Source organism: Tachypleus tridentatus, chromosome 11 (assembly GCF_004210375.1).
Source record: "Tachypleus tridentatus isolate NWPU-2018 chromosome 11, ASM421037v1, whole genome shotgun sequence".
NCBI classification, from domain to species: Eukaryota; Metazoa; Arthropoda; class Merostomata; order Xiphosura; family Limulidae; genus Tachypleus; species Tachypleus tridentatus.
In genome coordinates, this window is record NC_134835.1 from 26,757,435 (window position 1) to 26,774,804 (window position 17,370).

Sequence of the window (17,370 nt, forward strand, 5' to 3'; positions counted from 1 at the left end):
ACTAGTTAATAAACTGTGTGGTCTGATTAGCCCTACTTCCGACATAAACTCTCTGCTACTTGTTAATAAATTGTATGGTGTGACTACTCTGCTACTTCACATAAACTCTGCTGCTACTAGTTAATAGGCTGTGTGGTCTGACTAAGTCTGCTACTTCCTATAAACTCTCTGCTACTAGTTAATAAACTGTCTGTATTGGTCTGACTAGTGCTGCTACTTCACATAAACTCTCTGCTACTAGTTAATATAGAATTGTATGGTGTGACTGACTACTCTGCTACTAGTTAATAAACTGTGTGTCTGACTGTGACTTCTCTGCTGCTACTTTAATAAACTGTGTGGGATGCTGACTAGTCTGCTACTTCTTCCCTATAAACTCTCTGCTACTAGTTAATAAACTGTGTGGTCTGACTAGTACTACTTTCTACTTCACATAAACTCTCTGCTACTAGTTAATAAGGTACTATGGTCTGACTAATCTGTGCTACTTTCAATAGCTAAATTCTCTGTTACTAGTTAATAAACTGTGTGGTCTGACTAGTCTGCTAAACTCTGCTACTCATGACTAGTCTGCTAACTCTCTGCTACTAGTTAATAAACTGTGTGACTGACTTCCAATTTCTGCTAATTTTTTATAAACTCTCTGCTGCTACTAGTTAATAAACTGTCTGACTACTTGCTAACTTCCTATAAACTCTCTACACAAAATCCTGTAGTCTGAGCTGGTCTGCATAAACTCTCTGCTACTAGTTAATAAATTGTGTGGTGTGACTACTCTGCTGCTTCACATTAATAAATGCTACTGGTATGTGACTAACTCTGCTACTCAAGTTAATACTAGTTAATGTAGTGTGTTATCTGACTACTCTGCTACTTCCTATAAACTCTCTGCTACTAGTTAATAAACTGTGTGGTCTGAGACTGGTCTGCTCTCTGCTTAGTTAATAAACTCTCTGCTACCACATAAACTCTCTGCTACTAGTTAATAAACTGTGTGGTCTGACTGGAGTCTCTGCTACTTCCTATAAACTCTCTGCTACTAGTTAATAAACTGTGTGGTCTGACTAGTCTGCTCTGCTTTACTTTACTGTAAAAACTCTCTGCTACTAGTTAATAAATTGTATGATGTGACCTCTCTCTGACTAAACTGTGTGGTCTGGTCTGCTACTTCACATATAACTCTCTGCTACTGTAGTTAATAAACTGTATTGGTCTGACTAGTCTGCTACTTCCTATAAACTCTCTGTTAATAAATTTTATGGGTCTACTAGTTCAACTAAATTGCTGCTACTAGTTAATAAACTGTGTGGTCTCTTCTGCTTCCACATAAACTCTGTTGTTGTACTGTGTGACTGGCTACTCTGCTACTTTTCATAAACTCTCTGCTACTAGTTAATAAACTGTGTGGTCTGACTAGTCTGCTACTTAACTCTCTGCTAGTTAACTGGAATTAAACTCTCTGCTACTAGTTAATAAATTGTATGGTGTGTGAATAAACTCTGCCCTGACTAGTCTGCTACTTCACATAAACTCTTTACTAGTTAATAAACTGTGTGGTCTGACTCTGCTACTAGTTAATAAACTGTGTAGTCTGACTAGTCTGCTACTTCCTATAAACTCTGCTACTAGTTAATAAACTGTGGTCTGCATTTTACGTGACTAGTCTGCTACTGGTCTGCTACACTCACATACTCTCTGCTACTAGTTAATAAACTGTGTGGTCTGACTAGTCTGCTACTTCCCATAAACTCTCTGCTACTAGTTAATAAACTGTGTGTCTAGTCTGACTAGTTTGTCTACATCTGCTCTATAAACTCTCTGCTACTAGTTAATAAACTGTGTGGTCTGACTAGTCACTGCTACTTTACATAAACTCTCTGCTACTAGTTAATAAATGTGTGCTGGTCTGACTAGTCTGCTACTTCACATAAACTCTCTGCTACTAGTTAATAAACTGTGTGTGACTCTGTGCTAGACTAGTCTGACTACTTCCTATAAACTCTCTGCTACTAGTTAATAAACTGTGTGGTCTGACTAGTCTGCTACTTCCTATAAACTCTCTGCTACTAGTTAATAAACTGTGTGGTCTGACTACTCTGCTACTTCACATAAACTCTCTGCTACTAGTTAATAAACTGTGTGGTCTGACTAGTCTGCTACTTCACATAAACTCTCTGCTACTAGTTAATAAACTGTGTAGTCTGACTAGTCTACTACTTCTCATAAACTCTCTGCTACTAGTTAATAAACTGTGTGGTCTGACTAGTCTGCTACTTCACATAAACTCTCTGCTACTAGTTAATAAACTGTGTGGTCTGACTACTCTGCTACTTCCTATAAACTCTCTGCTACTAGTTAATAAACTGTGTGGTCTGACTACTCTGCTACTTCCTATAAACTCTCTGCTACTAGTTAATAAACTGTGTGGTCTGATTACTCTGCTACTTCACATAAACTCTCTGCTACTAGTTAATAAATTGTATGGTGTGACTACTCTGCTACTTCACATAAACTCTTTGCTACTAGTTAATAAACTGTGTGGTCTGACTAGTTTGCTACTTCACATAAACTCTCTTCTACTAGTTAATAAATTGTATGGTGTGACTACTCTGCTACTTCACATAAACTCTCTGCTACTAGTTAATAAATTGTATGGTGTGACTACTCTTCTACTTCACATAAATTCTCTGTTACTAGTTAATAAACTGTGTGGTCTGACTAGTCTGCTAGTTTACCAAAACCTTTTGCCACTAGTTAATGAGCTTTGACTTTTTACATTTTAAAAACAACACTAGTGAAAGCACAATGATACAACAGGCACCGAGGTTATTTTCTTATTGGAAAGAATTTTATGTTTTTTACCTCTCCCAGTGGAAACAAAAGCAGTATAGTTTCATGATAATAAAAATCTGAATAAACGATCTGTTCTCGGCTTAAAAATGCCGTCATATCCCAGTGGTATGACAGATAACTTATACTGCTAGAAACCGGGTTTCGATACCCCTTGTGTGCAGAGCACAGATAGCCCTCTCTGTAGCTTTGTGTTTAATAACAAACAATAACGTCGGCTAAAAAAATTCGGGATTTGATTTCGGTCGTTTCAAACAGCAAGTTTTGATTTCCTGTTGTTATGGAAAATTTTATTAATTAATAGGCAATCCTTTTCATATCTGTCAAGGTCATGCACGAGCTTATGAAAGACTTCTTGATTTAAGTTACGAATAACCAGTAACATACTTAGAGAGAGTTAATTTTTAACCTTTTCAAGATATTTGATATAGAGCGACCTCTGTACAAGAACATCGAGATTATTCAGCACACGGAAATGTCTGCAAGTTCGGCTATTTTGCTGACGACACTCCCTTGTGTCGAACTTCCACGAGATGAAATCGTCATTCCCGTCAAACTTTATTTCATATTTCATGCCTGTTTGTTTTTTTTAAATCTAAATTTACAACAACATAAGATATTGTCGTGATTATCGTGTGCATCGTTTACCCTACAAACGCTGATAAATATATTATCATGTTACACTCGCCTAAATCGTTCGCAACAAATTTCGGTAAATTCAGGAAACTATTTTTAATTCGGAAGTTAACATTAGCTAGAAAAAAATGTTCAAATAATACGAAACTTTAAAGTACTTTTTTGTTCTTTTCGATTGTATTCTTGTCCAAGATTAGTGAGCAAAAATCGAATCTCCTAAATTTGTCGTATTTATTTTGATGCTGGGCTTTCGCTCTAGCGGATATGTTTATTATTACGTTTCACTTTCGATTGCCATTTTGTCTTACCAATTAAACTTCATTAATATGGGTAATTAATGATTTCAGTGTGAATTAAATTATTGTTATTCTTAACAATAACAACAAAGAATGGGAATATTCGCGTCTCACTAACAAAAGACTTTTTCATTTGAAAACAATTCTGTTTCCATAGCTGTTGAAAAATGTAAGAGTTATTTTATAGGCCTATATCACCGCGCCATTTATAGGTTATTTTTGTGGCTTGGCATGGCCAGACAGGTTAAGGCGTTCGACTTGTAATCTGAGGATCGCGAGTTCGAATTCTCGTCACACTAAACATGCTCGCCCTTTCAAACTGTGGGGGCGTTATTATGTTACGATCAATCCCACTATTCGTTGGTAAAGAGTAGCCCAAAAGTTGGCGGTGGGTGATGATGACTAGATGCCTTCCCAGTAGTCTTACACTGCTAAATTAGGGACGGCTAGCGCAGATAGCCCTCGTGTAGCTTTGCGTTAAATTCAAAACAAACAAACCAAACCATTCTGCCAAAGTAAACTTTGACCTAAGTTATAAAATAAGCTGTTTTATTTTCATGCTGGCAAGTTACATTATATAACTCACAGCACAGCACAGATTAAAAGAAATCATTGCAAGCATTCTTAAAAATTAATCTCAGCACATTTACGTGAGCTACATAGTTATCTGATAAAATTTTGTGAAGCTCTCAGAAAAACATATAAATGTTATATACTTTGTACTTAAAAACAACCAAATGAACGAATATTTCTTTGTTTGTTTCGATAAATCCAGCACAGTTTAGCGGTTTTATAATATTTTTAAATTTATGGAAACACGCGTGTATAAACAAGTATTTATTAATGAATTGTGTGAAATATATATATATATACATTAGTTATGTATTCGTTTTAATAATGTTTGTGCTTTTTTCATTTTTTCTAATATTCTTTGCAACTCTGCACTATAGTAATATGCTTGCTCATCTTCAATATAGTACCGTGAGTACTATGTTTTACCACCAATGCATCATACGTTATTGGAGGTCAAATCAAATGCCATTAACACGTGATACCATCTCTAAATTTTATAACCATCAGTACATAAACAACATAGTAAAAACACTATATTATGAACTAGAGAAGTCCCCTAAAATTAAAAAAAAAAAATCCATTAACTCAGGTTCAGGACTATTATGCAACAAATATATCGAATTTTGACAGTAAGTTAAAAAAATCTTCATTCACACTAATGCTTTTGTAAGTTTTCAAACTAGTTGTTGGTTTGTCCCCACCACCACCAATGGCAAACGTTATGTCTACAAACTCACCTAACTAGAAACTGGGTTTTTATACCAGTTGTGGGCAGAGCTCAGATAGCCCATTGTACAGCTTTGTGCTCAATTAAAAACAAACTTGTGGGTTTATATTTATGTGGTTATTGTCCGAGTCCTCTGGTGGGACAACGCTAGCCGTCTCTAATTTAGCAGTGGTTATTCTTTTACCAACGAATAGTGGAATTTACCGTTACATTATAATACCCCCACGGCTGAACGTCGAGTGCCTTATCCATCTGACCATGCCGGGCCTAAGAGAAAGAGAAAATGACAAATATTCATGTTTAACACGTTGGCTGTCGCGTGACTTATTTATTAATTTTCTCCTTAGCTTGTAGTGTAAAGTCGTTTCCAACGCCAAACGGCACATAGAAATGTCTCATCTTTTATCACTTATAACTTTCCTATCATATCTTTTAATGGATTATTTCTGGTATGCTTAGGCTGTTAGTGAGAAGAAAGATTTTGCGATGTATTCCATCTACTTTGTGCCAATCATTGGTTGGAAGTGCAGCATCATTACTTTTGCTGTCATTATTGTCAATTTTGACTAGGAGATTCCAGTTGACGATACACATCTGACATAATTCAGAGTTGAAAATAATTATCTGACATGGTAGATTTAATAGAGTCAGGGTTAGATGACACATAACTATCTGTATCAGAAAAAGAACAAAATGGCTTATCATTACCTGAACCTTGTTGAGATAATAACACTATGTAACACATATTTTGTTCCTGGATAGTATGTGTTATTTCTTAATTGCTTATGTTGTAAAGTGCAAAATGGCCATTATTCCCTTCATACTTTGCTTTTGTGACCTGGACACTGAAATTTAGAAATTAACCTATTTTCTACGTAAAAACGGGCAAATTTACACTTTTTCATTTACATAAGATCTAAATAAAACAACATATGATTTACATGTATTTATACTAAAGTTATACAAAAATGAATAAAAATGTTTAGAAGTGAGTAGTTTTTCAAAATTTGCGACTGTAATGTAAATCACTTTCACGTGTCAGCCACCAAACATAGTCTCCCATCATGTTTTATTTATACACTCCTTGGTAGCCGCGTTCAAAGTCCAGTATATCTTGGTAGAAGCGCTCGCCTTGCTCCTCTAAGTATGCTCCCATGTTCTCCTTGAATTTATCAAGATGAGCGTCAAGGATATGGACTTTCAGGGGCATCCTGCACCCCATTTTGCCGTAGTTCTTCACCAAAGCCTCAATCAGTTCCACACAATTTTCGGCCTCGTGATTGCCAAAGAAGCCCTGAACCACTGTCACAAAGCTGCCCCAAGCTTTTTTTCCCCCTTCCTACTGAGTTTCTTGGCGAATTCTGTGCACTCCAGGATCTTCTTTATTCGTGGCCCAACGAAGACACTAGTTTTGACCTTTGCCTCAGACAGCTTAGGGAAGAATTCTCGAAGGTACTTGAAGGCTGCAGACTTCTTGTCAAGAGCTGTGACAAACTGTTTCATAAGACCCAATTTTATGTGCAATGGTGGGAACAACACATTCTGGAGGTCCACTATTGGCTTACACTTGACATTGTGCCTCCCCACAGAGAACTTGGTCCGTTATGGTCAGTGCTTCCTGTTGTAGTGCGCTGCAGTGTTCCTACTGTTCCACAGGCAAAGATAACAGGGAACTTGGTAAAGCCTCCTTAGAGACCTCTCAGGAATGCCACCATTTTGAAGTCTCCGATAACCTCCCAGCCATTCTCGTCATACTTCAAGGTTTCTAGCAAGTTCTTAACGCTGTTGTATTCCTCTTTGAGGTGCACCAAAAGCCAGAAGAAGAGACGGATACTTATTCCCGTTATGGAGCAGAACAGCTTTGAGGCTTCTGGATGAGCTATCAATGAAGAGGCGCCACTCGTTCGAGTTACAGGCAATTCCAATTGTCTCGCACAGACCGGATACATTGTGACAGAAGCAGGCATGCCGAAATATGTCTTGTTGGCTTCACACACTTTAGTAGATGCTGTCACAGAGTACTTTTTCGCTCTTGTCTTGATAAATTGGCCACATACATAGCAGAATGCGTCTGGTGAATGCTTGCACTTTTTAATGCCATCTATGATAAAATCCATTAGGTCGATATGTTCTCTTAAACAGAACTAAACTGAAGTGGTGAGACCCTGTATATATATTTCTATGGAACGTTCTAGAAAATTATAAAAGGTTCTTGAAAATTCTCATAAGTTCTACAACATTCTAGAATTTCTTGTAAGTTCGAGAAAATTCTCTATCCACTACTTAGCACTAAATCTACCTGGAATGTTCTGAAAATGGGTAAACTTGAAAATTTTATTACCCAGGTCATAGAAGCAAAGTTTGAAGAGAAAAATAGGTATTTTCCATTTACTTCAGGCATAAACAATTGGGAAATAACACTTTCTGCCCAGGAACAACGAAAAGTAAAAATTTTGTTACATAAAATGATTTAGATGTCAATGAGCATTTTCATGTATTCATTCAGAATTAATTGTTTGCATGTTCAATTAGACGTTGCAATCTAAAAAGAACAGAACAGTGAGTTAATGAAACTGCTATAGAAAACACATGATGAGTTTCAGCGTGTTCTGCTAGCAGGTCAAGCAGCACACAGGAAATATATTATTACCGTGCCACGTGAACCGCCGGCAGGCGACGGTTATAAATATATATATACTAACGGTCTATGGTAGTCAAATATTATCATATGAGACCACAAAATAAAATTACATTAGCCTAATTGCTTTATAATGCTGACAGCACAGCTGTAATAACAAATTTATAACATTGCGACAGCCAACGTGTTAAACAGCAAAGAATGGATCATCATGAAATTTTATTTTAAAAACATAAAGACATTAAACGTTTAGTAAGTCCTCTTCGTCTCGCTCATGGTGTGAAAAACGTAATCTGAATGATTCGCGGAAAAACTAAACAAAAATGTGTGTGTTTTCTTATAGCGGGGAACAAATGAAAAGGGAATCATACGATCTATCACTGGAGACGTAGCGGAGGTTTAAAAAAAAATCCCATACCCCTAAAATAAGAGAAAATAATTATGAAAATGCTTCACTTTTTACGAGTGCACAAAGCCGTGTTTCCATATCCCACAAGTCATTTTGTTACATACGATGACCAATAGATTACATAGAATTCTGAAATGTTTCAAATGCCAGTTTGTACTCTTTCTGTATCGTCTGTTAAAATAAACTACTTTCCTAGAACGCAATCAACAATCGGCTACGCTTGCATGGTAGCCTGAAACTTACGAACGAAGATTGCGATATATAACCATTACCTGTGTGAAAAGATTAGCTCATATTTACAACCTTGAGGCCGCCGATCAGCAGGAGAGTATATGATTATAAAATAGAAATAACTTTAAACACACTAATGTCTCTATAAGTTGCAAAACCACTGACTCACTTCTACTATGCGATTAAGAAATATTTTATTGTTTGGTCTAACTCGAACTTCGGTGAGGTCGTAACATTCGGTTTACCAACAAAGGATATCCTTATGACAATCAGTAGAGCAAGATCTCGCCAGAAGATGGCAGAAGTATTCACATGACAGGCAGTTTACAGCACCGTAATATTTTGAGCTCTAACTACACGCAGAAATTTAGAAAAGATAACAGAATAAATATGTATATCCTTCTTACAGAACAGTGTAATTTATTGTAAATTCGGAAACTCACAGCTGATCTATAGATGACAAAAGTTTTAATGACCAACCACTGACAATTTTTTTTTTTGAGATTTACATTAAAAAGATAATTTTTAACATTACTTTTGCCTTATAAAAACACTTTTATATGTGTTTAGAGTTCCCTGATAAATCGGTGGTAAGTTTCTGAGTTTATAATAACTTTGAAAGTCAGATTCGAACCCCGCAATGAACAAAGAACAAATAATTGCGTTCCGTAATGTTGCGTTAAGCAAACAACTTACATTTTGTTGGATTTAAAATGTAAACGTTTAAATGTAAATACAGGTTATTGAAAACCATAAACGAATGAAAGCTACAATTATTTTTCATCAGCTTAATTAGGATAATACGTTTAACGACTTTAAATTATATAACAATAAAAATAGATTCAAAAAATTTACAACTGCGTCACTGAGTAGAAATGGCATTTGATTGAATGTAATTTTTTTTTTCACAATTTGATGAAATGTTTGTCTTAACATTAGCCGAACAAAGGATTGACTGCCACTCTTATGACCTACATAAAGTTGAAATTTCATAATACGTTCAGCAACATCGTAATGTGAACATTGTATTTTCCTAACTACATAAAAAAACTAGCACAGAAAGTCCTTGAGTAGCTTTTCGCGAAATTCAAACCAAACTACATTTTGTCACATCTACAGAACACACACTTAGTTTTTTCAACCACGTTAACTCCATACACCCAACATTAAGTTTACCTGTGAACATGATAAAACTAACCAAATAATATTTCTTAACCTCGAGAGCACTAAAACCGAAATACAATTCAAAAGAGAAATCTATAGAAAAATCCCTCATACTAGATTGTACATTTTCTGGGACTCGGCAAATGAAGCAAAACAAAAACTCAACGTATTAATAAACCAAATAAACACAGCCACAAAACTATGTTCACCTGATAAAATTAACGATGAAATCAACAAAATAAAATAACACTTCATCAACATCAACAAATTACTTCCAAAAACTGTTGAAAAGATTACACACAAACCTAGATCAACAAAAAACAAACAACAACAAATCCCAAGATACAACAAACTACAAAACCTTACACTGCTGTATACTATATGTTCATGACATCAGTGAAAAATAACCAACATTTGGAAAAACTTATAACAAAACACAACATTCCAGTAAACACCGAATTTATTCAACAACCAGTTACAAAACTAAATTCCATACTATGTAAAAACTACACTGACAAGCACCACACCAACATAATTTATAAAATACAATGCAACAACTATCACGACTTGTGTATTGAAGAAACAAGCAGAAAAATGGAAACTAGATTCAAAGAACACAAAAAAACACCTTCACACGTTTTTGAACACTGCAAATCAAATAAACACAACATAACCATAGAAAACACCAAGATATTAAGTAGGATGTGTTTTTCTTATAGCAAAGCCACAGCAGGCTATCTGCTCAGCCCACCGAGGGGAATCGAACCGCTGATTTTAGCGTTGTAAATCCGGAGACATACAGCTGTACTAGCGGGGGCATTAAGTAGGGAAACAAATATAAACAAACGCAAAATCAAATAAGCCATATTTATACAGCAACTAAAACCAAAATTAAACCAATATAAAGGAACACCTTTATACCTAATTTATGACCTAACATCCAACTGTAACGCCCCCTACAATCCCGTACCTGTTTATACTCTCGTCCCTAAAACATGTGTCCGTCAACGGTCAGTTGCAAACTCTCTTTGTTAACCTGAAGATGACCTAGGAATATCGAAATATTTTTCTCCGTTTATCAATAAAAGTGTTAATACCCAATACCAGCCATTCTGAGATAATATTTTAAACAATTACGTATTTTACCCAACATTTTTCTTTACTTAAAAGTTAAATATCTAACTTTCATGCAGATCCTAGTTTTAACTATGTTCGTTAGTTAATTTTATGTTATTCAAGATAATATATTTCTTTTGTCAGGTCTATTTTTTGTATTATGTGTACACGAAATAAAGTAAATCGTTAAAATTATTGAAACAAGAATTTTTTAAATTTATTTTACCCAAGCGTCACCTAGCGTCAGATATAAATTAAATTAACTTTGCTCCCTGTTTATGAAACAAAAACCAGTACTTAGTGTTGTCGTTATCCAAGGGTCGCGTGTTCGAATCTCCGTCGCACCAAACATGCTCGCCCTTTCAGCCTTGGGGGCGTTATAATGTCACGGTCAATCCCACTATTCGTTGGTAAAAGAGTAGCCCAAGAGTTGGCGGTGGGTGGTGATGACTAGCTGCCTTCCCTCTAGCCTTACGCTGCTAAATTAGGGACGACTAGAGCAGATAGCCCTTGTGTAGCTTTGCGCGAAACTGGAAAAACAAACATAGTTTTGTTGCTGTTAAGCGCAACGACTACACAATTGAGTGATTGTGATCTGCTTACGACGAGTATCGAAACCCGATATTTAGTCACGGATGAATGGTTTATAGAACAGCTCTGAGTTGCTGCTATTTATTTTAACCTATTTAATTATTATATTTGACCACACCCAAGTCCTCATATATTAAATTATTTTCCTCCTGCCTAAAGTAATTTCAGTTTGAGGGTAGGCTGGTAGAGATTCTTATGAGTAATACAATAAATCGGGTTAACGCGCTAACCACACTTGCTATTGGTGGCGCACACAAACCAAAAGCTAATGAAACGGGGAAACAGAAGTCTCAAAGATTAATTTACTGTAATCTTGCCTAATTAAATTTTTTCAAGAGTGGAGACTGTTGACGATTTCCTCTTGTTAATTTTAAAGTCCTTGCACACGTGAGACTTACCGCTGAATAACTGAGGTGGGAAGATATGTTTTTATCAATTAGGTACGAAAATTTTGTTACGACTTCAAACGTTGAGTAATATTTTTTTTTCGTCAGAAAAATGCATTTAAAATTATATAAATGAAACATGAAGGGCTTATCAACTGATAAACATGGCTACCGACAAAATATTTTTAAGGTGACAAAACATGTACATGTATGTAGTGCATAGGCTTTTATAGTGTAAGCCTAAGACTAAAATAATATGTGTTATGTGTGCTTAAACGCAAACACAAATGTACAGTTTTAATGGCAGTTGCTAAAGGTATTTATTGTAACTTCGACATTAAATCTACATTACGCAACGTGTAATTTTTTGTGACGCCTGACATGGTCAGACGGTTAAGGCACTCAACTACTAATCTGAGGGTCGCAGATTCGAATCCCCCGCAAATCAAACGTTCTCGTCCTTTCAGCTGTGGAGGCGTCATAATGTTACAATCAGTTCCACTATTCGTTGGTAAAAGAGTAGCCCAAGAGTTGGCAGTGAGTGGTAATGACTAGCTGCTTTTCTTCTTGCCTTACACAGTTAAATTAGGGACAGCTACCGCAAATAGCCCTCGTCTAGCTTTGCGTGAAATTAAAACAAACAAACATTTTTTGTGAAATTTAAGGGGATGGGATGCCCTTCCTGTGGGCGCCCATCCTGATGAAGTGGGCATACCACACTAAATATTGCAGACTACCAAGAAATATTAGTCATGATTTGGCAAGCGGGATGTATATAGGTTACAACATTATTTACCATTGTTTTAAACAGAACGCCCCCCAATTATTTCAACACAGTTTCCACGAAACCACAAAGTAAAAACACAAGGTGTAGCCTAGATCAGTAGGTGATCAAAATAACAGCTTTAAAGTAACAAGAAATTACGGATAGCGGTTCCAGAGACACCTTTAATTGTTTTTGTTTTAATTATTATAGTATAAAAGATTCAAGTACAAAATTATGAATAATATAATAATCAGTATGAAAATAAATGTTTCCTTGCACTTTCTTACGAAGAGTTTTCTGAAGCTTTAGTTGCAACCTTAAGTAAAATTAGTAAATTTTACCAAACGTAAAAAATAAAATCTCAATATTGTTTGTTTTTGGAATTTCGCACAAAGCTACTCGAGGGCTATCTGTGCTAGCCGTCCCTAATTTAGCAGTGTAAGACTAGAGGGAAGGCAGCTAGTCAGCACCACCCACCGCCAACTTTTGGGCTACTCTTTTACCAACGAATAGTGGGATTGACCGTAACATTATAACGTCCCCACGGCTGAAAGGGCGAGCATGTTTGGTGCGATCGGGATTCGAACCCGCAACCCTCGGATTACGAGTCGCACGTCTTACGCGCTTGGCCATGCCAGGCCTATCTCAATATTATTAAAGTTCATTAAAAACACACATATTGTCAGAAGCTCTCTATTGAGTATTTCAAAATAATGACAAAATATGAAAACTTCACTCGCTTACTAAGCGAAGTTAATATTTTCTGAACGTTTTAAAAACATTCAAAGTTTGAATGGCTTCAAAACCAGGTGTAAATGATATTTAATTTGTGTAGCATGTTTACTGTGCTTCCAGTTCCGATGTAAGGGGACCGAAGATTGCAAGGAATGTTCACTTGCTTTAACTATTCGCATCAGCATACAGTAGTGTGTTGTCTGTCGGTGAGTCAGTTGACAATAAAATGACGTCACATAAGTGACGCTTAACGTCGCAGTTTGTACTACTGTGACGCCGTTAAAACGTGCGCATACCACAAATTTCGAAAAGAATTATGCATTCTGTAGGCCAAAATACAGCATAAAATATGAACTTCAAAAGCGATAAATAAAAATGTTTCATACTCTTCGTTTTTGTTTTATTTGTTTTTTGAAACAGAACATTTTGAATGACCCTGTGGAAGTACATCTAGCACATATATGTATACATTATATCTTAGGGTTATCTGATACGTCGCAGTGCGCACATAAAATAGTCCGGTTATAGATTAGTGGATCTTTATATTTAACTTTTGTTACTGCTTATGTTCTTGTCTCTCGCTAGTACAGCGGTAAGTCTACGGATTTACAACGGTAAAATCAGGGATTCGATTGCCCAAGGTGGACTCAGCAGATAGCCTGATGTGGCTTTGTTATAAGAAGAAACACAAACACGCTTACGTTCTTTATCGGTAGTATCCTGGCTATGAAGTACATATTGCAGGAGAACTTTGAGGTTTGCTGTATTAAGAGCGGAAATCTGTCCGTGCTTTCCATACACATTTAGTCGTAACATCGTGGTATTTGTGCTTATAAAACAATGTTCGAATATTTCTGAATTTGAAGTGACAGACTAAAGAAACGGCAACTTAATCAATACCCATCCACAGATAACTCTTTTCGCTTTTCTTTGCCAACAAATTTCAAAATTGATTGTCACTACACAACGTCCCTCACAGCTGAAAGGACAAGAAATTTCGGTGCTGGGATTCAAACGCACATTTTAAAGCGAAAGCACTAACAACAAGGTCATGCTAGACCTACGTTCAAGTCGTTTTACACGTAAAAAAAAGAAAAAAAACAGTAAATGGGAACATATTTGTTTTTTTAATGTCGCACACAACTACTCAAGGGTTATCTGCGCTAGCCGTCCCTAATTTAGTAGTGTAAGACTGGAGGAAAGGCAGCTAGTCATCACCACCCACCGCCAACTCTCTGCCAACGAATAGTGGGATTGATCGTAACTTTATAACGCTCTAACGGCTGAAAGGGCGAGCATGTTTGGTGCGACCGAAATTTGAACCCGTGACTTTCGGATTACGAGTTGAACCCCTTAGCCCATCTGGCCATGCTGGGCATGTGAATATGCTCTGACATATAAATTAATTAGGATATCCCAAACTATTTTTAAATCCGTCAATCTCGTGGAAGAGATGTGATTACAAAACGCTCGTGACAACCCTTATGTATTTGTTGCTGTTGAAAACAAAATTATTATTGTAACTTATTTTGTCGTTCTAGAAATGACGTCATTCTCAATCTTGCAATTCACCTGAAAGTATGCCAAGGCAAAATTCTGAGTATTGAATCATTCTAGCCTGTTTAAAATGTTGCAAGCAAAGCCATTTACGTGCAGTTCTGTCATTTTATTTATATTTAATTTAATTAATACAAAATAGACTATGTATTGCCGTTCATGGAACCGTGTGTGTGTGTTTTTCTTATAGCAAAGCCACAAAGGGCTATCTGCTCAGCTCACCGAGGGAATCGAACCCTGATTTGAGTGTTGTAAATCCGTAGACTTACCACTGTACTAGCGGGGAACCTGTTTATACAAGAGTAGCCCAAGAGTTGGCGGTAGGTGGTGATGACTAGCTGCTTTCCCTCTGGTCTTTCACTGCTGAATTAGAGACAGCTAGCCCTCGTGTAGCTTTGCGCGAAAGTAAAATACAGGTGAAAAGTAATATGTAACTTTAAATATTGTAATTTGAGTTTCGTGTCAAATTCGAGTGCTAAGGCTTTAAAATTAGTCATTAAAGAGAAAGAACTTTCAATCATACTTACAAACAAAAACGGTGTTTATAGTGCTGCGTATAAATATAAGTAATTTCATTAAAATCATTCAATCAACTTGTAGTCGAGAAACTTATTTGTAATTTTGTTGTTCTCACGAGTTAATTAGCGAAACAGCTAAAAACGTGTTGGATTTATTTTTCAGTTCTAACGTGTACTTATGATATCAAAACGTGTCAATTTAAATGAATAATTAAAGTATAATGCATTTCTGTATGCAGTTAAAACTGTTTTTTGCAGTCGTCAACGGCCTCTTTCAAAATGTAAATGAATTCTACATGTATTGGCATTACTCTCTCTATATATATATATATTTATATATATATATAGGCCATCTTGAAGACTCTTCAAAAGACGGAAAGTTTATTAAAAGTCGTCGTCTACACCTGATTTACTTTCGTAAACATGCTCACCCTTTCATCCATGGGGATGTTATAATGTGACGGTCAATCCCACTATTCGTTGGTAAAATAGCAGCCCAAGAGTTGACGGTGGGTGGTTATGACTAGCTGTCTTCCCTCTAGTCTTACACTGCTAAATTAGGGACGGCTAGTGCAGATAGCCCTCGTGTAGCATTGAGCTTAATTTAAAAAACCAACCAAACAACCAATCTATGAAATCGTTTTCTGGAAGAACTTTCATGGTTCCAACAAGTGCATTATCTAACACAAGTTTAAGTTTTAAAAAAGACTCGTACTGGCTATTTAATCTTTCCTCGTGGCGCCATTACCTAGTCTCAGTTGTTGCATATTTTACTTTAAAGAAAACGCGTTGGAGTCACAATATAAAACAATATTTGTTGTACTCAAACAAATAACCCGATATCTGCTATATTACGGGTATATATTCAATTTCTCATCTGGTTATGACATCCTAAGGTCCAGCGCTTGTACAGCGGTAAGTCTACGGATTTACAATCCTAAAATCAGCGGGTTCGATTCCCCTCGGTTAATTCAGCAGATGGCCTGATATGGCTTTGTTATTAAAAACAACAACACAGACACACTAAGAACAACATACACACCATCTGTTTCTAATTATTGCTAAACATCTGTGTATATAAAACAAATTCGGGATTACCACAAGTTTAATACCAGGTACACATGCCTTACCTAAACGTCTTTTGTACTTTAACACCTTGTTTTTTCTGTTCAACTTAGAAGTTTTGCATTATATCTCTAGAATTAAAACGGTAAAAGTCCAACTAAAATGGTATGCTTAGAAATCTCCGTGTTTTATTGAAGTTTTTCGTTGTTAAAATAGATAAATATATATAACATATAAAATTCCATACCAGATATGATAAATAAATGTATTTATTAGAATATTATTCATTTTTGGATCATTTGTTAGTTTGTCTATAAATGCGAGGTACAATAAAGCGTCATGTATATATATAAAAAGAAATATGGTGATTATAATTGTGCAGTTGAAAAAAATCTTTAAGAAAAGTGATGGAAAAACATATATTTGCTGTTTGTATCACACAGAGCTAGTCTACGTTTGTAAGCTAAAAAAAAAATTTAGAAACCAAAATCAGAATCGTAATGGTGAATTATATTTCAAGACGGCTGTAAAGGGCATTAAAACGTTTATGAAAATAAAGTAGAGAACAACTTTTCCACCTTTTTAGGTCATCTTAAGGTTAACAAAGAAAACGTTTGCAACTGACCGTTAGGAACGCAGTAGTGTATTGTTTATTGTTGAATAGCACAGATATCCCATTCTGTAATTTTGTGCTTAACCCCAGATAAACCAAACACAATTATTGTTGAATAAGCGGCTAACAAGTTGTTGCCCTCTAGTACCGTCCCCCGCTGGAACAGTCCACTAATTTACAACGCTAAAATCAGGGGTTTGATTCCCTCGATGGACTGAGCAGATAGTCAGGTGTGTTTTTGCTGAAAGAAATCACTCACACACCATCTAGTGCTACAGCGGTATGTCTGAAAACTTACATCTTTGGAAACCGGGTTTTGATACTTGTGGTGGGTAGAGTACAGCTAGCCCATTGTATAGCGTTGTACTTAATTTTAATCAGTCCACTAACAAATTGTTAATCTATCACTTCAACTTTTTTTTTTTTTACAATTATGTTACCTTGAATATTAAGAACATTTCCAACATTATGAACTAAAACAAATTTTGAATCCCAAAAA